Source organism: Tursiops truncatus, chromosome 5 (assembly GCF_011762595.2).
Source record: "Tursiops truncatus isolate mTurTru1 chromosome 5, mTurTru1.mat.Y, whole genome shotgun sequence".
Lineage (NCBI taxonomy): Eukaryota > Metazoa > Chordata > Mammalia > Artiodactyla > Delphinidae > Tursiops > Tursiops truncatus.
In genome coordinates, this window is record NC_047038.1 from 64,673,146 (window position 1) to 64,689,952 (window position 16,807).

A 16,807-nucleotide genomic window follows, 5' to 3' on the forward strand; every position below is an offset into this window, starting at 1 on the left:
CACTACAATATGCCAGTCAAAAGAAATAGTAATATGGAACTATAATATATAACTACAATCAGTACAGTTAGTGCTGCTAGCAGAGTGACATTTATATATGAGTGTGTTATAATGCTGCAAAGAATGTGTAAATGATGTTAATAGTTTTCAAGAAAACAATTGCTGAGGGAGACAAAGACTGTGCTTTATTCTAAAGCAAAGTGCAAATACAGAAAGTGTGCTCATATCAAAAAATGCTTTCACAGGGCTTCCCTGGTGGCGCAGTGGTTGAGAGTTCGCCTGCCGATGCAGGGGACACGGGTTCGTGCCCCGGTCCGGGAAGATCCCATATGCCGCGGAGCGGCTGGGCCCGTGAGCCATGGCCGCTGAGCCTGCGCGTCCGGAGCCTGTGCTCCGCAACGGGAGAGGCCACAACAGTGAGAGGCCCGCGTACCGCAAAAAAAAAAAAAAAAAAATGCTTTCACAATAATTATCTTCCATTGAAATAAATCTTTTCTTTAAGGTACTGATGTAAACTGGGGCCTTGTTCTTTGAAAATAATATCTTGATTAATTTTAAAAGTTAAAGAAACTGTAAAAAGTTGTGCGTGGTATAAACCTTGACATTTAGACTGCGGCAATCTGAATTCTATCTATAGCTGTCCAGAATCATAAGCAAACGAGTTACCAGATATCTACAAGGTTCCTGACAAACCAAACCATTGAGAAACTGTTTGTTAGATAAGTAAATTTGTTAAAGTGCAATACTGTTAATTTCATTTGAAATTGTGACAAAATAAATTTTATAAATTGCATTTTGCTTTTTAGTGTTATCTCTATATTCTCTTGCTTTCAACTAATTAATTGAAAAAACAATAAATTTCCCTGAAAAAAAGTAGAAGAAACAAAATTTGGTGTGAACACCACACTCATAAGTAAAATGTTGTATTAATTGGAAATTGATTCCTCTATGCCCTCTACTTCAATAATTCCAAATGGTAACATTTGGCAACAATTATAAACTCTTTTGGTTTATAATTTTCTGGTTCAAACATAAGTAAACAAAACATAATGTGATGAATAAGTACAGCAACTTTGCAGGGTTCAAGATCAATATATGAAAATCAATCGTATTTTTATATACTTGCAATATACAATCTACAATGAAATAGAGAAATTATTCCATTTATAACAACATCAAAAAGAATAAAACATCTAGGAACTTAACAAAAGAAGTACAAAACTTACACTCATAAAATTACAAAACATTGCTGAAAGAAATTAAATAAGATTAAAGAAGGAAAAAAATCCTATGTTCATAATTTGAAGGCTTAATATTGTTAAATGGCAATGTTCTCCAAACTGATTTACAGATTCAGCACAATCCTTATAAAAATCCTATGTTGCCTCTTTGTGGAAATTGATAAGATTATCCTAAAATTCATATGTAAACTCAGGAGACCTAGGATAGCTAAACTAATCTTGAAAAAAGATGAACATAATTGGAGGACTCACCTTTCTTGATTTCAAACTTATTACAAAGCAACAGTGTTTAAGATAATGTGGTACTAGGACAAGATATATTTGTAGATCAATGGAATAGGATTCAGAGTCCAGAAATAAACTCATATATCTATGGTCAGTTGGTTTTTGACAAAGGTATCAAGACCATTCAACAAGGGGCTTCCCTGGTGGTGCAGTGGTTAAGAATCCGCCTACCAATGCAGGGGACATGGGTTCGAGCCCTGGTCCAGGAAGATCCCACATGCCACAGAGCAACTAATCCTGTGCGCCACAACTACTGAGCCTGCGCTCTAGAGCTCGCGAGTCACAACTACTGAGCCCAAATGCTGCAACTACTGAAGCCTGCACGCCTAGAGCCCGCGCACCGCAACGAAGAGTAGCCCCGGCTCACTGCAACTAGAAAAAGCCTGGGCGCAGCAATGAAGACCCAACACAGCCAAGAAGAAAAAAAAAAAAAAAAAAAAGTTAAACACATAGTTACCATTTGACCCATTAATTCGCTTACTTTTAGATATATGCCAAAGAGAAATGAAAACATATGTCCACACAAAAACTTAGACATGAATGTTCATAGCAGCATTATTCATAACAGCCAAGGTAGAAACAACCCAAATGTTCATTGACTGATGAATGGATAAACAAAATGTGATTTATCCATACAATGCAATATTATTTGTCCATAAAAAGTAACGAAGTACTGATATGCTACAGCATGGGTGAATCTTGAAAACATTATGCTCAGTTACAAAAGAGCACCTATTATGTGATTCCACTTACTTAAAATGTCCAAAATAGGCAAATCTACAAAGACAGAAAGTAGATTAGTGGTTGCTTACAGCTGGAGGAGATGGGGAGACTGCGGGGTGATAGTTAAAAAGTGCAGAGTTTTTTGGAGGGAGGTGATGAAAATATTGTAAAATTGATTATGGTTAACATTGCACAACTCTGTGAATATACTAAAAGCCATGAACTGTATACTTTAAATGGGCAAATTGTATGGTAGGTGAATTATATGTCAATAAAACCATTACAAAAAATATATAACAGGACTCAAATGACCCATTGTCTTGATATCAGACAGATTATTAGGTTCCTATGAAAAAAATCCAAGGTGCATTCATTTGTTCATTCATTCATTCATGGGCATAGAATAGGAAATAGGAGGAGGACCAGGTTTGTGGGTAAAATAGTTTTGGACATGCTGAGTTTAAAAAGCCAGTGGAATATAACCAAGTAAGAGAAGCCCAGTATGCAATCAGAGATATAAATCATCACATCAGGGGAGAACTTTGTACTAGAGTTACAAATCTGAGGTCAATGGTATTTGCTTATAGCAGTTAAAATTATGTATGTAGAAAATGTGTAGGGCAGGGATTTTTGTGGTAAAATACACATAACGTAAAATTTACCATCTTAACCATTAAAAAATATATAGGTTAGGAATGTCCAGTATATTCACATTGTTGTGCAACCAATCTCAAGAACTTTTTCATATTGCGACATTGCATCTTTATTCTCATTAAACAAATACTTCCCAGTTCCTGGAAACCACCGTTCTACTTTCTGTTTCTATGAATTTGACTACTGTAGATACCTCATATAAATATTTGTCTTTTTGTGACTGTCTTATTTAACTTAGCATAATGTCTTCAAGGCTTATCCGTGGTGTAGTATGTGCCAGAATTTTCTTCCTTTTTAAGACTAATATTCTATTTTACATATACACCACATTTTGTTTAGCCATTCATTTGTTGAGGGATTCTTGCATTGCTGAATCCCTCACTTCCTGGCTACTCCAATGATCCTGCTATGAAAATGGATGTACTAATATCTCTTTGAGATCTTATTTTCAATTCTTTTGGTATATACCCAGAAATGGAATTGCTGAGTCATATGATAATGTTATTTTTAAATTTTTGAGAAAACGGCATACCGATTTCCACAGCAGCTATACCATTTCAGATTCCTACCAACAGTGCACAAGAGTTCCAGATTTTCCACATCTTTACCAAAACGTGTTATTTTCTGTTTTTGTTTTTATGTAAACATCCTAATGGGTGTGAGGTGATATTTCATGTGGTTTTAATTTGCATTTCCCTGATAGTTAGTGATGCTGATTTTTTTTTCATATGCTGTTGGCCATTTTCATATCTCCTTTTGAGAAATATCTATTCAAGTTTTTAGCCCATTTTTAATGCAGTTATTTGCTTTTGTTCTTATTATTGAGGAATTCTTAATTTAGGATACATGGACCAGCCCTAGTGTGAATGAGTGGGGTTTAAGCAGACCCTGATACTGTATGTGTTTGTGCTCTTTCCTCAGAGACTCTCTAGCTCTTATCAGATTTGTTTTCCACAGAGAAAATAGCCTTTTCTTTTTTTTCTGAATGTGTGAATAATGTATCTAGGGAAAAAATGCAAAGGATAAAAGTATGTTTCCAAGCCCCCTGTTTGTTTATTGCTTTGTTTATGTCTTCTGTCATACGAAGACAGCCATTTTTATATAGTCAAGTATATCTATCTTTTCTTTTACAGCTTCGGAATTTTTCAGCCATGGTCAGAAAGATATGTTCCCTCACCCTTTAGGTTGAACATATATAATAACCTACACTTCTTTGTGTGATATCGTTATTGAGTTATATTTTTACATTTAAGTTTTTAAACCTCTAAGAATGTATTTTATAATAGTGTATAGGGGAGGTCCTTTTTCATTTTCTCCTAGATAGATGGCAATTATTTTAATTTCTTTGCTTGTCAAAACCTATAAGGCAATGTAAATAATATTGGGGATGGCAGCTATCCTTTTTTTTTTTTTTTAAAGGTCTTTATTTATTTTTGGCTGTATTGGGTCTTCGTTGCTGCGCGCAGGCTTTCTCTACTTGTGGTGAGCCGGGGCTACCCTTTGTTGCGGTGCGCGGGCTTCTCATTGCGGTGGTTTCTCTTGTTGCGGAGCACGGGCTCTAGGCGCACGGGCTTCAGTAGTTGTGGCACTCGGGCTCAGTAGTTGTGGCTCCCGGGCTTTGTTGCTCCGTGGCATGTGGGATCTTCCTGGACCAGGGCTCAAACCCATGTCCCCTGCACCGGCAGGCAGATTCTTAACCACTGTGCCACCAGGGAAGTCCCAGCTATCCTATTTTTGATTGAAATGGGTTTTGTGGTTTGCCACTGCATATTTGCTCGCTGAGTTTTGTTAATCTTAAACATATTTAAGTGGTTTCCTTCTACTGTTATTTTTCTAAGAGATTTTATCAGGAATGGCTGCTGAATTCTATTGAATATGTTTTTAGCATTTATTGACATGCTTATTTTTTCTCCTTTACTTTATTGATGTAATAGATTATTTGGTAATGAACCATTTTTATATTCTGGAATAAATCCTATTTGGTCATAGTATATTATTCTTTGGCTACACAATTAGATTTGTTTGCTAATATTTTATCTTGAATTTTTGCATCTACATTCATAAGTGCGATAGGTCTGTACTTTATGTTATTATATTATATTTTTTAGGTTTGGGTATTAAAGTTTGCCGTTTTATGCAGTGAATTAGAAGAGTTTCATCTGGAATGATAAATAACTTGGTAATTATATCTTCTTTTAAAGTCAAATAAACTTGGCAGGGAAGCCATATGGTTTTGGTGGCCTTTTTTTTTTTTTTTTTTTGCGGTACGCGGGCCTCTCACTGTTGTGGCCTCTCCCGTTGCGGAGCACAGGCTCCTGACGCGCAGGCTCAGCGGCCATGGCTCACGGGCCCAGCCGCTCCGTGGCATGTGGGATCTTCCCGGACCGGGGCACGAACCCGTGTCCCCTGCATCGGCAGGCGGACTCTCAACCACTGCGCCACCAGGGAAGCCCTGGTGGCCTTTTTTGATAGAAGACTTTAAATCATCTTTTCAATTTCTTCTATAATAATTTGTTCATATTTTCTACTTCTTTTGGGGTTAATTTTACTGACTTGTTTTTCACCAGGAAATCATTAATTTTCTCTAAAATTTCAAACTGCTGCCATGGAATTTCATGAAGTAATCTCTGTAACTATTCCTTTAATCTCTCCTGTATCTGGGGATAGGACTTCTTTCTCATTCCTCATTTTGCCTCTTTCTGCTCCTTGCAGTGTGTGAGGAGGGAGAAGGGGAGGAGAAAGTGTCTATATCATTAATCTTTTCAAAGCACCAGATTTTAGATTTATTTGTCTTCTCTATCATTTTTGTTTTTTATTTCATTGGTTTTGGCTTTTAGCCTTAATAACTCTCCCTTATTTCTCTGGTTATTTTTCCTTTTTCTCATTGCTAATTTCTTAAAATAGATTCTTAGTTCCTTTAATGTTTATTTTTGCTTTCTAATGATGATTAAATCCATGATAACTTTTTTTTTAAAGATAATTTTCCAGGACTTCCTTGGTGGTCCAGTGGCTACAGCTCCACGCTCCCAATGCAGGGGGCCTGGGTTCGATCCATGGTCAGGGAACTAGATCCCACATGCCGCAACTAAGAGTTCTCATGCTGAAACTAAAAGATCCCTTGTGCTGCAACTAAGACCTGGCACAGCCAAATGAATAAATAAACATTTTAAAAAATAAAGATAATTTCCCAAAGATTTTTATTTTCTACTTTTTTTCATTTTTCTTTATTTTTTTCCAGAATTTTTTTTATTTTAATTTTTTAAAATTTTTGGCTGCACTTGGTCTTCGTTGCTGCGCACAGGTCTTCTCTAGTTGCGGCGAGCGGGGCTACTTTTCACTGTGGCGTGCAGGCTTCTCACTGTGGTGGCTTCTGTTGTTGCAGAGCACCGGCTCCAGGCACGTGGGCTTCAGTAGTTGTGGCACGTGGGCTCAGTAGTTGCTCTGTAGCATGTGGGATCTTCCTGGACCAGGGCTCGAACCTGTGTCCCCTGCATTGGCAGGCGGATTCTCAACCACTGTACCACCAGGGAAGTCCCTACTTTTTTTTTTTTTTGGCTGCACTGCATGGCACGTGGCATCTTAGTTCCCCGACCAGGAATTGAACCGGTGACCCCTATAGTGGAAGTGCCGGGTCTTAACCACTGGACCACCAGGGAAGTCCCCGTGATAAACATTTGTTATCTTTCTTTTTATAAATAAATTTTAAAGCTTGTAAATTTTTTTTTAAATTTATTTTCAGCTGCATTGGGTCTTTGTTGCTGTGCGCAGGCTTTCTCTAGTTGCTGCGTGCCGGGGCTACTCTTCGTTGCGATGGGCAGGCTTCTCATTGCGGTGGCTTCTCTTGTTGCAGAGCACAGGCTCTAGGCATGCGGGCTTCAGTAGTTGTGGCACGTGGGCTCAGTAGTTGCAATGCACGGACTCTAGGGTGCACAAGCTTCAGTAGTTGTGGCTCACGGGCTCTAGAGCGCAGGCTCAGTAGTTGTGGTGCACAGGCTTAGTTGCTCTGTGGCATATGGGATCTTCCCCAACAGGGATTGAACTCATGTCGCCTGCATTGGCATGTGGATTCTTAACCACTGTGCCACCAGGGAAGTCCAAAGCTTGTAAATTTATTTACCTAATTTTATGTGCTTACATAAAGTTCTTCATCTTGCTTGATGCTTTCAATTTTAATTTCATCTGTCTAATATTAATGTTACCAGCCTGCTTTCTTTTTCCTTGCATTTGCTGTCTTTTTTTTTATTGAAGTCTAGTTGATTTTAAATGTTGTGCTAATTACTGCTGTACATCAAAGTGTACAGGTATACATATATATACATTTTTTAAAAAAATTCTTTTCCATTATGGTTTATCATAGGATATTGAATATAGTTCTCTGTGCTATATAGTAAGATCTTGTTGTTTATCCGTTCTGTATATACAAGCTTACTTCGGTTAACCCAACCTCCCACTCCATCCCTTCCCTCAGACCCCTCCCCCTTGGCAACCACTAGTCTGTTCTCTATGTCCGTGATTCTGTTTCTGTTTCATAGATAGGTTCATCTGTGTCATATTTTAGATTCCACATATAAGTGATATCATATGGTATTTGTCTTTCTCCTTCTGACTTACTTCACTTAGTATGATATTGTCTAGTTGCATCCATGTTGCTGCAAATGGCATTATTTCATTCTTTTTTGTGGCTGAGTAGTATTCCATTGTATATATATAATACATCTTCTTTATCCATTCATTTAGGTTGTTTCCATGTCTTGGCTATTGTGAATAGTGTTGCTATGAACATAGGGGTGCCTGTATCTTTTTGAATTATAGTTTTGTCTGCATGCATATGTTTTTTTGATACCCTGTTAAGCATGATCCTTATAGCTACCACATGGCTGAATTTTGCTTTTTCACCAAATCTGGCAGTTTCTGCTTTTTTTTTGGTTTGTTTTTGTTTTTAGTTTCTGCTTTTTAATGGGTACATTGAACTTATCACATCTAATGTTCTTATCTTACACGATATTGATCAATTTAGATTTTTGTTTGCTCTTTTCCTTTTTCTCTATATTTGCTCATTTCAACAAGTTAATATACTTTCCATTATCTAATTTGGCATATCTCCTGTATTTTTTCCCATTCTATCCCTTTCCCTATCTTCTATATCAGAATATATGTCTCTAGTATTATTTGAAAATAAGTTAACCCTGAGTTGCAGTATAACTCCCACTATAATGTTCTAATCCAGCCCTGCTGACCACCACCCCATCCCCAACTCCCCTCCATCCCACAGCTAAGACCTTTAGGACAGTTCTACTCACTTTCCTTTTCCACTATTCTCCACGTCCCCATGGATCATCTTGGACTCCTCCTCCACAGACCGCGATAGCCAGAAGACCTATTGCTTCCTGGCCTCAGTTTTTTAAAATCTTCTATTTAAATCAATTAATAAGTCCATCCTTACCTATTTCATGGAGTGGTTGGAAGCTAAAATGAGAAACCTTCTGTGAAAGCACTTTGTGAACTGTGAAATAATGTCCAAATACTAGGGAGGGAGGATGTGTAGGGAAGACTTGGCTGGTCTTGATCACAGTGGACAGTTGTGGACAAGGTGAGATTATAGTCTCTGTGCTTCTGTGCCAGGTAGAAAAAGTGCTCCAGCTCTATTACTCAGTACAAAATCACCACTATTTGAGATTGATCTCTCTCAGCCAAGGTATTTTATTACAGGGTACGTGCATTTAATGGACACATTTTAAAAGATGATATCCTAAACGTCAGAATCTATTAACAACGTAGAAAGCTAAATATCTCACAGAAATGGGACTCTGAACAGTAAAGTTCTGATAGGATAGGACACTTTTGAAGTATGGAAAACTGCCTGGAAATAGCTCCATGAAATGTGTCTGAGTCCTCTCAGAGTTCCAGGCAGAAGACTGAGGGATCAGGCAGTACCTAAAAGAAGAGAAAGTTAAAAAAGAAGCCAGCACATTTTCACTTTTTCGTAGTGTTGCCTCCTGCCTGTGCTGGTTAGGAAGTTTGTGGTGTTACATGGACTCAAGCCAGGACATAACACTGTACCAGCGCTGTCATGCAGAAATATAATGAGAGCCACATGTATAATATTAAAATGTTCTAGTAGCCACATTTTTAAAAAGTAAAAATATGAAATTAATTTTAATAATATATTTTATTTAACCTAATATATCTACAATATTGTTATTTCAATATGCCATTAACATGAAATTATTAATGAGATATTTTCCTTTCTTGTTTTCTTACTAGGTCTTTGAAATCTAGTGTGTATTTTATACTTGGAGTATATCTTAGTTTGGACTAGCCACAGTTCAAGAGCTCAATAGCCACATGTGGCACGTGGCTGCCTGATTGGACAGCACTGCTCTGCCGTGAGGATGGTAAATACAGCACAGTCTTGGACTCTCCCACACCTCACCCCAGGTGGAAGTCACCCATCAGCCACAGCATCCTTCCTTAATGAGGCCTGGTGTGGTTTCCTGATTCTTGTCACTAGAGAGAGCCTGACGGTCAGGCCCTCTATTAGAGTTGGCGCCTCAACAGAAGGCAAACTTCAGCAGAAGGTTATTTTCATGAGGGTGGGACTTTGGTCTGTTTTATTCACTGCTGTATCCTAACACCTAGAGCAGTGCCTGGAACGTAATGGGCATTCAATAGATACTTATTCAATAAGTTATATCTACTTGTCATCCTCGTTGTAAAGCTGGTGAACACAGCTCATTTCCAGTCATTATTACTATCTGAGAATAATTTTAAATTAAGCCTAAACTTTATAGAGAGAACATTTTCAAAACTTGTAAATTAAAAGAAAATTCTAATCAGTTTTAAAACTGAAAAGAGCCAATCCATCTCTTGTGTCACTCACTGCGCTACTACTGAAAACAAGTTTTAACCTTTACAGATTTACTAGAAGTAGACGTTACACTATGACATAAAAAAAAGGAAATCAGCCCATGGCTGTATTTATCACAATGCCTATAATCACATTGTTTGCTGAATATGTGACTGCAGTACTATACAACAAAATCTAACACTTTGCAAAGTTTTCTAAACTTTCAGTCTATTTCTTAACAAATTCTTTGAAGAAGCACAGGATCAAACGAACAGGTGCATTCAGAGCAATTGGTCACAACACTTGAGTCAAGTCACTGCCTTTTAGAGTTTTAAAAAACATCCTAATAGAACCTTAATTTTATGATCATTATCATGGTTATTATCATAACTATTCTTTGTTGAGTGCTTATTACATTCTAAGGATGATGCTAAGGGTTTCATGCACATTATCTCATTAAAGCCTTAAAATAATGCTAATAGTCACTTACTTAAAGTCATCTAGCTAATACATGAAATAGCCAGGATGAAAATCCTGCTCTGCCTGACTCTCAAGTCTAGAATCTTGTCCACTCAGTTTGTCCACCCTCCCCACTTTTGTAGTGAGAATACTTAAGTCCCCCCAAATCATGTGATTTGTCCAAGATTATACAGCTATTAAGCGGCAGAGTCAGAACTAAAATCTACATCTCCGACTCTCAGGGCCACATTCTTTTCTCCATACAACGCAGTTTGTTCATAAGCGAAGCATGCGATAATAATTTATTCAAAACATATATTTAAAATAATTTAAATTAGAATTTGACCTTCACCTAGAGAAAACTAGTGATTACTGATTTTTAGTCTATTTTGCCACTAACAGCAAAGTATTGTTTTGGGCAGCCAGGATGGGGATTTGGGGAAGCAGAATCAAGGCAGTCAGTAGGGTACATAATCATTGATCCTGGTCCCAAACTAAGCGAATGAAGTGAACCATTATCTGTGACAGTGGTCAGAGAGTACATGTTACTAGTAGAGGGACTCCACAGAAATCCTTGGTTGGAGCTAAGAAGCATGAAATGTGATTTAAAGGGGAGAGAGCTGTCCTGGGTTGCTCACAGAGTGGAAACTGTCTCTCCAGATCCCTCCTGAGGGCTCTTCCCACACCTTCTGCCCACGTCTTTGAATCTCCAGCATGGGCTGGGTGATTCCTGGATGGCTGTGGGCCAGAGGCCGGGGGAGTGTCCCAGCCCTGGGTGTTTTCAGGGCTGCCCTGAATGTTCAGCTCTGGAAAGCAGCAGGTGCCTTGTTAATCTCCATAAGCCCCAGGAGAACTTAGAACAATGGGCTTCTCAGTCCTGGCAGTCCCGCTGCTCTCCTCAAGGCCACCTCTTTTCCATTTAAGTCCCTTTTTATTGAAGCCAGTTGAATGCTGTCTTATCCTCATTAAGGGGGCTTGGGCTTCTCCCGGCTACAGTTAGATTTTTATGCCACCTGGGCATAGAAGCTCACTTCATTTCCAGTGTCCCACCATTCTGGTAAATTTTTCACTTTGAAGTTCACAATTAATTTTTGTTCAGCAAACTATTAGATGAAAGGAAAACTACACTGGCACACAACAGTAAAAATACTAGCTGAGTTATTCAGAAAGTCCAGTGCAAGAGACATGGTGACTAATAATCAACTGTGGGAAGTAACTGTCTCAGCTCAAACACCTGAAATTGTTCCTATAACTCCCCTTGCTGGCCAATGTGAAGAGTGACACAAGAAAGAAAATTGTACACTTCCTGTTCTCCAGGATATTTCTTCCTTTTACCATGTATCCAAATACCTCAAGGTTAGAAAAGACAAAATGGTTAGAAAAAAAAAAATGGTAAGAAAAAAATCTAGTATGAGGGAAACTAAAATGAACAGCTTTGTTTGCTATGTTTTTGAGGGGTCAGCTATTCAAGTGGGAAATGCAATAATGTAATCACTTTGATGGAGAAGGAAGTGTCATCCTGGGTATGAAAACTACATGCCATTCACCCTCACTTACCTCATAAGAAAGAACGTAAGTTACATGGGCAAGATTTATATCCATAGCACCAGGGATTCTAGCTATTTCAAAGCCATGACATCAGCTAATCTCAGGGTAGTGGGTGAAAATGAATTATATTTATTGAATCTGGCACTAATCATGAGGAATTGCAAACACAAGAGTACCATCAATTCAGTTATCTCAGTGAAATGACATTTTTAATTCAGAAAGAAAATCCCTGTAACATATACATATTGAGAAATTAAATACTGGCACTACACTCAATTTATTTAATCTTAGGGAAAGGCGAAATGGGGAATGTAGTCCACCAAGTACACAGATTTCTGACAGTTATACTCTTTAGAATGTTTTGGAAGATATAAGCAGGTATCAGCTATAAAAACTCATTGTCACTTAAAATTAAAGTACTAGTTCCTATGCCCCTGAGTCTTGTCTTATAATAGCAGATTTGTTCTTTCTTGAGGTTCTGCCAGTTAACAGTCCCATCTCTAAGGCAGCTTCTGGTCTTACCCCATAAACAAATTCTGTATAATCCAGAAAGGGTTTTCCTCCTGGTGGTTAAATTACTCTAAGAAAATAAGCTTATTTGAATGCCATTTAGAGATTTTACATTAACTTCCTGAAGTTCTCCCATGTTACTTAATACTTTTATGTTCTTCTAATAATTTGCAAAATGATATCCTCATGGCAATTATATTCACTATTGCTGATCAGGAGTGATTGTATATACTACAGGATATCAATGATTATTCATTGGTGATATGGATCAAAATGATCAAATATCAGATCATTCCCCCTAAAATGTTAAAAATCTGCCTATCCCTGCTTCAACTCATTTATCCTGTGTGGTTAATAATGCTGTTAAGCTCTTCCAATGACACCGGGCATTGCAATCTTTAAGATATGATGTCTAAAACAAGGACAACAATATAGTATTTAATGGTCAGATGAAGCTGGAGTACCATATAAGATCGAGGGACCTGGATCTGTCACATTCTAAAAGTGGCACTTTCAAATGGGAGGACCAGATTGCAAAGGTGAGACCAGGATACAGCAAGCGGACTCAAAGCATGTGATACCAGGAAAACATGACTTCTACACCTTCTCCTTACTTATCACCTTCTGTTTTCACCTCTCTCCCCTTACAGTTTGGGTTCCATGGCCCATTACTGCAGCTACTTTCTTATAAATAGCTTTGTCATCCTATCTCCATTTAGTTCTTCCATCGCAACTGCCAGGCAAAAGACTGGCTCTGGATCAAATCACCTCTTCCCTTCTCTGCTGAGCCCCCCAGGCTGCTCAGCTTGCAGGAGAAATCATACAACTGCATGGATTGATTCCACCGAGACTAATGGTCTTCAACCTCAGCCTGGTAGTCATTTCGTATTTTCCTAGGTCGCTCTCTCTGTCTGCCATGCTTCACAGGATTCAGCTTCTCTTCACTTTCCTCAAACCTCTGACATCAGCACGAAATCTGCCTTCTTACCCAACAGAGAAAATGGTGCTATTCAGAGAGGAGCTCTTTCATTTTCCTACCTCGAGGGGTGTGGTGGTAAATTACTGATAACTGACAGTCTTCAGGGTGGGATGTGGGGGAGTTCTGATCTGCTGTGTCTGCCAATTTCCATGGTGTAAATATTCCCATTGTGGCTGAATTCAAGCTATTAACACAAGTTAACCAGATCTCAAAATTCCTGAAAGTTTAACAATTGGCTCTGGTGAGCTAGTAGGAGCTGGCAGCAGCACACACTGCGTGAAACCCAGAAACAAATGCATCCAAAACATCCTCTCCTTCCCTCTCAGTTACAATGAAAGAGACATCTCTCCTGTTTTCCTTATCTATCCAAAGTGAATGCCTCCTGCCTTCTGCAATATTTTGTTCTATCAGTTAAAACCCTTCTCTTGCATCTTGAAATTCTTTTTTTTTTTTGGCTGCACCACGAGGCATGCAAGATCTTAGTTCCCTGCCAAGGGATAGAACCACCAGGACCACCAGGGAAGTCCCTCTTGCATCCTCAACTTTCCCCTCTTTATTGGCTAATTCCTTTTATCTTTTAAATTTAGCTAACTCCCTCCCACTCTTTTTGTTTAGTTTGTTTGAAGAAAACTTCATTTGATCTCACATTTCTCTTCAGCTATGTCACAGACCCATTTCTTCAAAGGATTGTTTCCACTGCCTTATCTTCAGATCACTCATTTACCTACTAAAATCTGGTTTTCCACTGAAATCCCAAAATTACCAACAACTTCCTTGTTACTAAATTCGATAGAGAATTCTTGGTCCTTGTCTTACTGACTTCTTTTTAGCATTTGACACATTTGACCACTTCTTCTTTTCTTTGGTTTCTGTGACACAATGAGCCTCTGATTCTCCTCCTTCCTCTTGGCTTCTGGCTCCTTAGTAGGCTCCTCCCTTTGGTTCGTTTCTTACTTGTTGGTGTTCCTCATGATTCTATCCTGAGATCCCTTCTCTTCTTATTATACTTTCCCTGGAACTCATCTCTTTCCATGGTTTCAATTACCATCTCTAGACTCACTGGTCCATGGCTCCAGGCCAGTCTTCTGAGCTTTAGACATGTACCACCCACTGCCCACTATGCATATTCATGGGGATATCTTTAGAGGCACCTCAAGCCTAATATTTCTAAAATTGAAATCTCCCCTTCTGTGCTCTCAGCTCAGTGAATGGTCCTGAGTTGCCTATGCCAGAAACAGAATAATCCTTGCCTCCTTCTCTCTAATATCGCATTCCAATGAATCACAAAGTCCTGCTGATTCAGTTCCAAAATCTCTCTTCCTTCTACCCATCATCCTCCCTGCCACCACCCTGGTTCAGTCACACTATCTCTCACCAAGATTTTCCTCCTAACTAGTCTCCCTGCTTCCAGGCTTGCTCACCCTAGTCCATTCTCCATTCTGCAGTAATCTCTCAAAAACTCAAATCAGGTCATGTCACTTGCCTCCTTAAAACCTTTTGATGGTTCTCCATTGTTTTGGGGATAGAGTTCAAACTCCCTGATGTGACCTGTGAGCCCCTGTGTGGTCTGACCCCCATCTGGGGTCTCTCTCTGCTTCCCACCCTGTTCCCATTGATCTAATTTTTTTTTTTTCAGATTCCTAACTATGCCATGTGCTGATTCATCTCTGATCCTTTGAATATACTGCTTATTTTGCCAGGAACACCATAATTTACTTCCTGCTGCCTCCCATCCCTCTTCCTCTAACTAACTCTTACTCATTCTTAGAACTTACTTCCTGCATAAATGCCACTAACCTGGCTTCCTTCACTTTTCCCACTATTGCATTTAACAAAATGTACTACAATGATTGATTTACTTGTCTATCTCCCTCATAGATACTAATCTCCATGAAGGCAGGAACCGTGTCTCTTCCCTTCACCACCCCATTGATTTTAATTATGAAACCCCATATCCAGTAGCAGTCAGTCCCCATCCACTCCCCATGCCCAGTCCCTGGCAAACACTAATCTACTTTCTGTCTGTATGAAATTCATCTCCCTCAGCAAGTTCACAGTGAGAAATATTGAGCCTGGACCTAACTACAAACTTTTAGAATAAGAATATTGTTAGTGACTTACGGCAAATGATTAAACCCTCCTGTGTCTTGTCTTCCTTAACTTTGAAAGGATGCCTACTCATTCAAGGATGCAGGCCATAAGAGGACCTGTAGGTTTTTTTTTTTTTTTTTTTTTTTTTCGATACGTGGGCCTCTTACTGTTGTGGCCTCTCCCGTTGCGGAGCAACAGGCTCCGCACGCGCAGGCTCAGTGGCCATGGCTCACGGGCGCAGCCGCTCTGCAGCATGTGGGATCTTCCCGGACCGGGGCACGAACCCGCGTTCCCTGCATCGACAGGCGGACTCTCAACCACTGCGCCACCAGGGAAGCCCTACGATCTGTGGTTTTCAATAAGGCATTCATCGCTCAATTTCTCGTCTATTTTCTTGGTCAGTTTACAGAATTTCCAATTCCACGAGTGTTGATTTCACAAGTGTTGCCCGAAGCAAAACCTCTCATTACGTTTCAAAAACCTCCTGTTTTGCTATGGCTGGCTCCTCAGGTCCCTGCCTTCTGCCTAGGATCCTCTCTGTTCTCTAGACATGAATTTCTTCCACTCTGATCTCAAGGAACTTAGATCCCTGCAAGTTTACCATTTAAAAACTTGTCTTACATTAAATATTTTATTGTTCCCATCCAAAGCCTATTTATAATTAAGACTTTTTTTAGACTTTCAGTTTTTGTTTTCAGAAATATGTAATGAAAAAAGCAGTGAAAATACAATAGACATTATTGTAAGGGTCAAATACATCCACCATTTCCAAGAACTCCATGGCTGCTTTGTGAATTGTAATTGGAGAAATAGGCAGATTAATTAACCTTTTCCTCCAATATCATAGGTAATGTTAATTGAAAACTATGAAGTACCAGGTACAATGCTAAAACCGTTATTTACATTAGTCTTGAACTCAGGACAACCTTGAACTTGCTGCAACTCAGGGCAGCAAGGTAGGCAATATTGCTACCTACCTTTTACAGATGAGGAAACTGAAGCTGAGAGATTAAATGACTTGCCCAAGTTTACACAGCTAGTAACTAAAGGTGGAACCTTGGTCAATTTCTGACGACAGAATTCAGAATCCATTATGTTCTTTCTGGAGAAAAAAAAATTAATGGTAAAAGTTAAATGGTAGCTTAATCGCAAGCTGTCTACCCTGAAAAATAGAATTAAATTCTGATTTAAATATTTATGGCATCCAATTTGAATATGTATTTGATAATAGAAAGATATAAATATTTACGTAGGTGAATACATGGGCACCTTGAGAAACACTCGTATTTCCTAACCACAAATTTCATTGCTTCTTCTGATTGTTAATATGCTATCACAGGATAGGACTGAACTGGGGAAGTTCAACAGTGAAAAATGTCTGCTATTAAGCTGATTGAAATCCCTCTCATTTCCTTCCCATAAAGCTAGATGCACATAGCTAAACTGAGTCATTTTCATTTTCGTAATAAT

General features: G+C 38.8%; 1 long non-coding RNA gene across 1 annotated transcript in view; it reads right to left on the reverse strand.

The window, feature by feature from the left end:
* The window catches only part of LOC141278774 (uncharacterized), a 51,656-nt gene extending 35,231 nt beyond the window's left edge, over positions 1-16,425 (reverse strand). Inside the window, exon 1 of the long non-coding RNA XR_012331969.1 lies at positions 16,315-16,425. This is a non-coding gene — a long non-coding RNA (uncharacterized lncRNA). The remainder of the gene's footprint in view (positions 1-16,314) is intronic.
* Between the last annotated feature and the right edge of the window lie 382 nt (positions 16,426-16,807).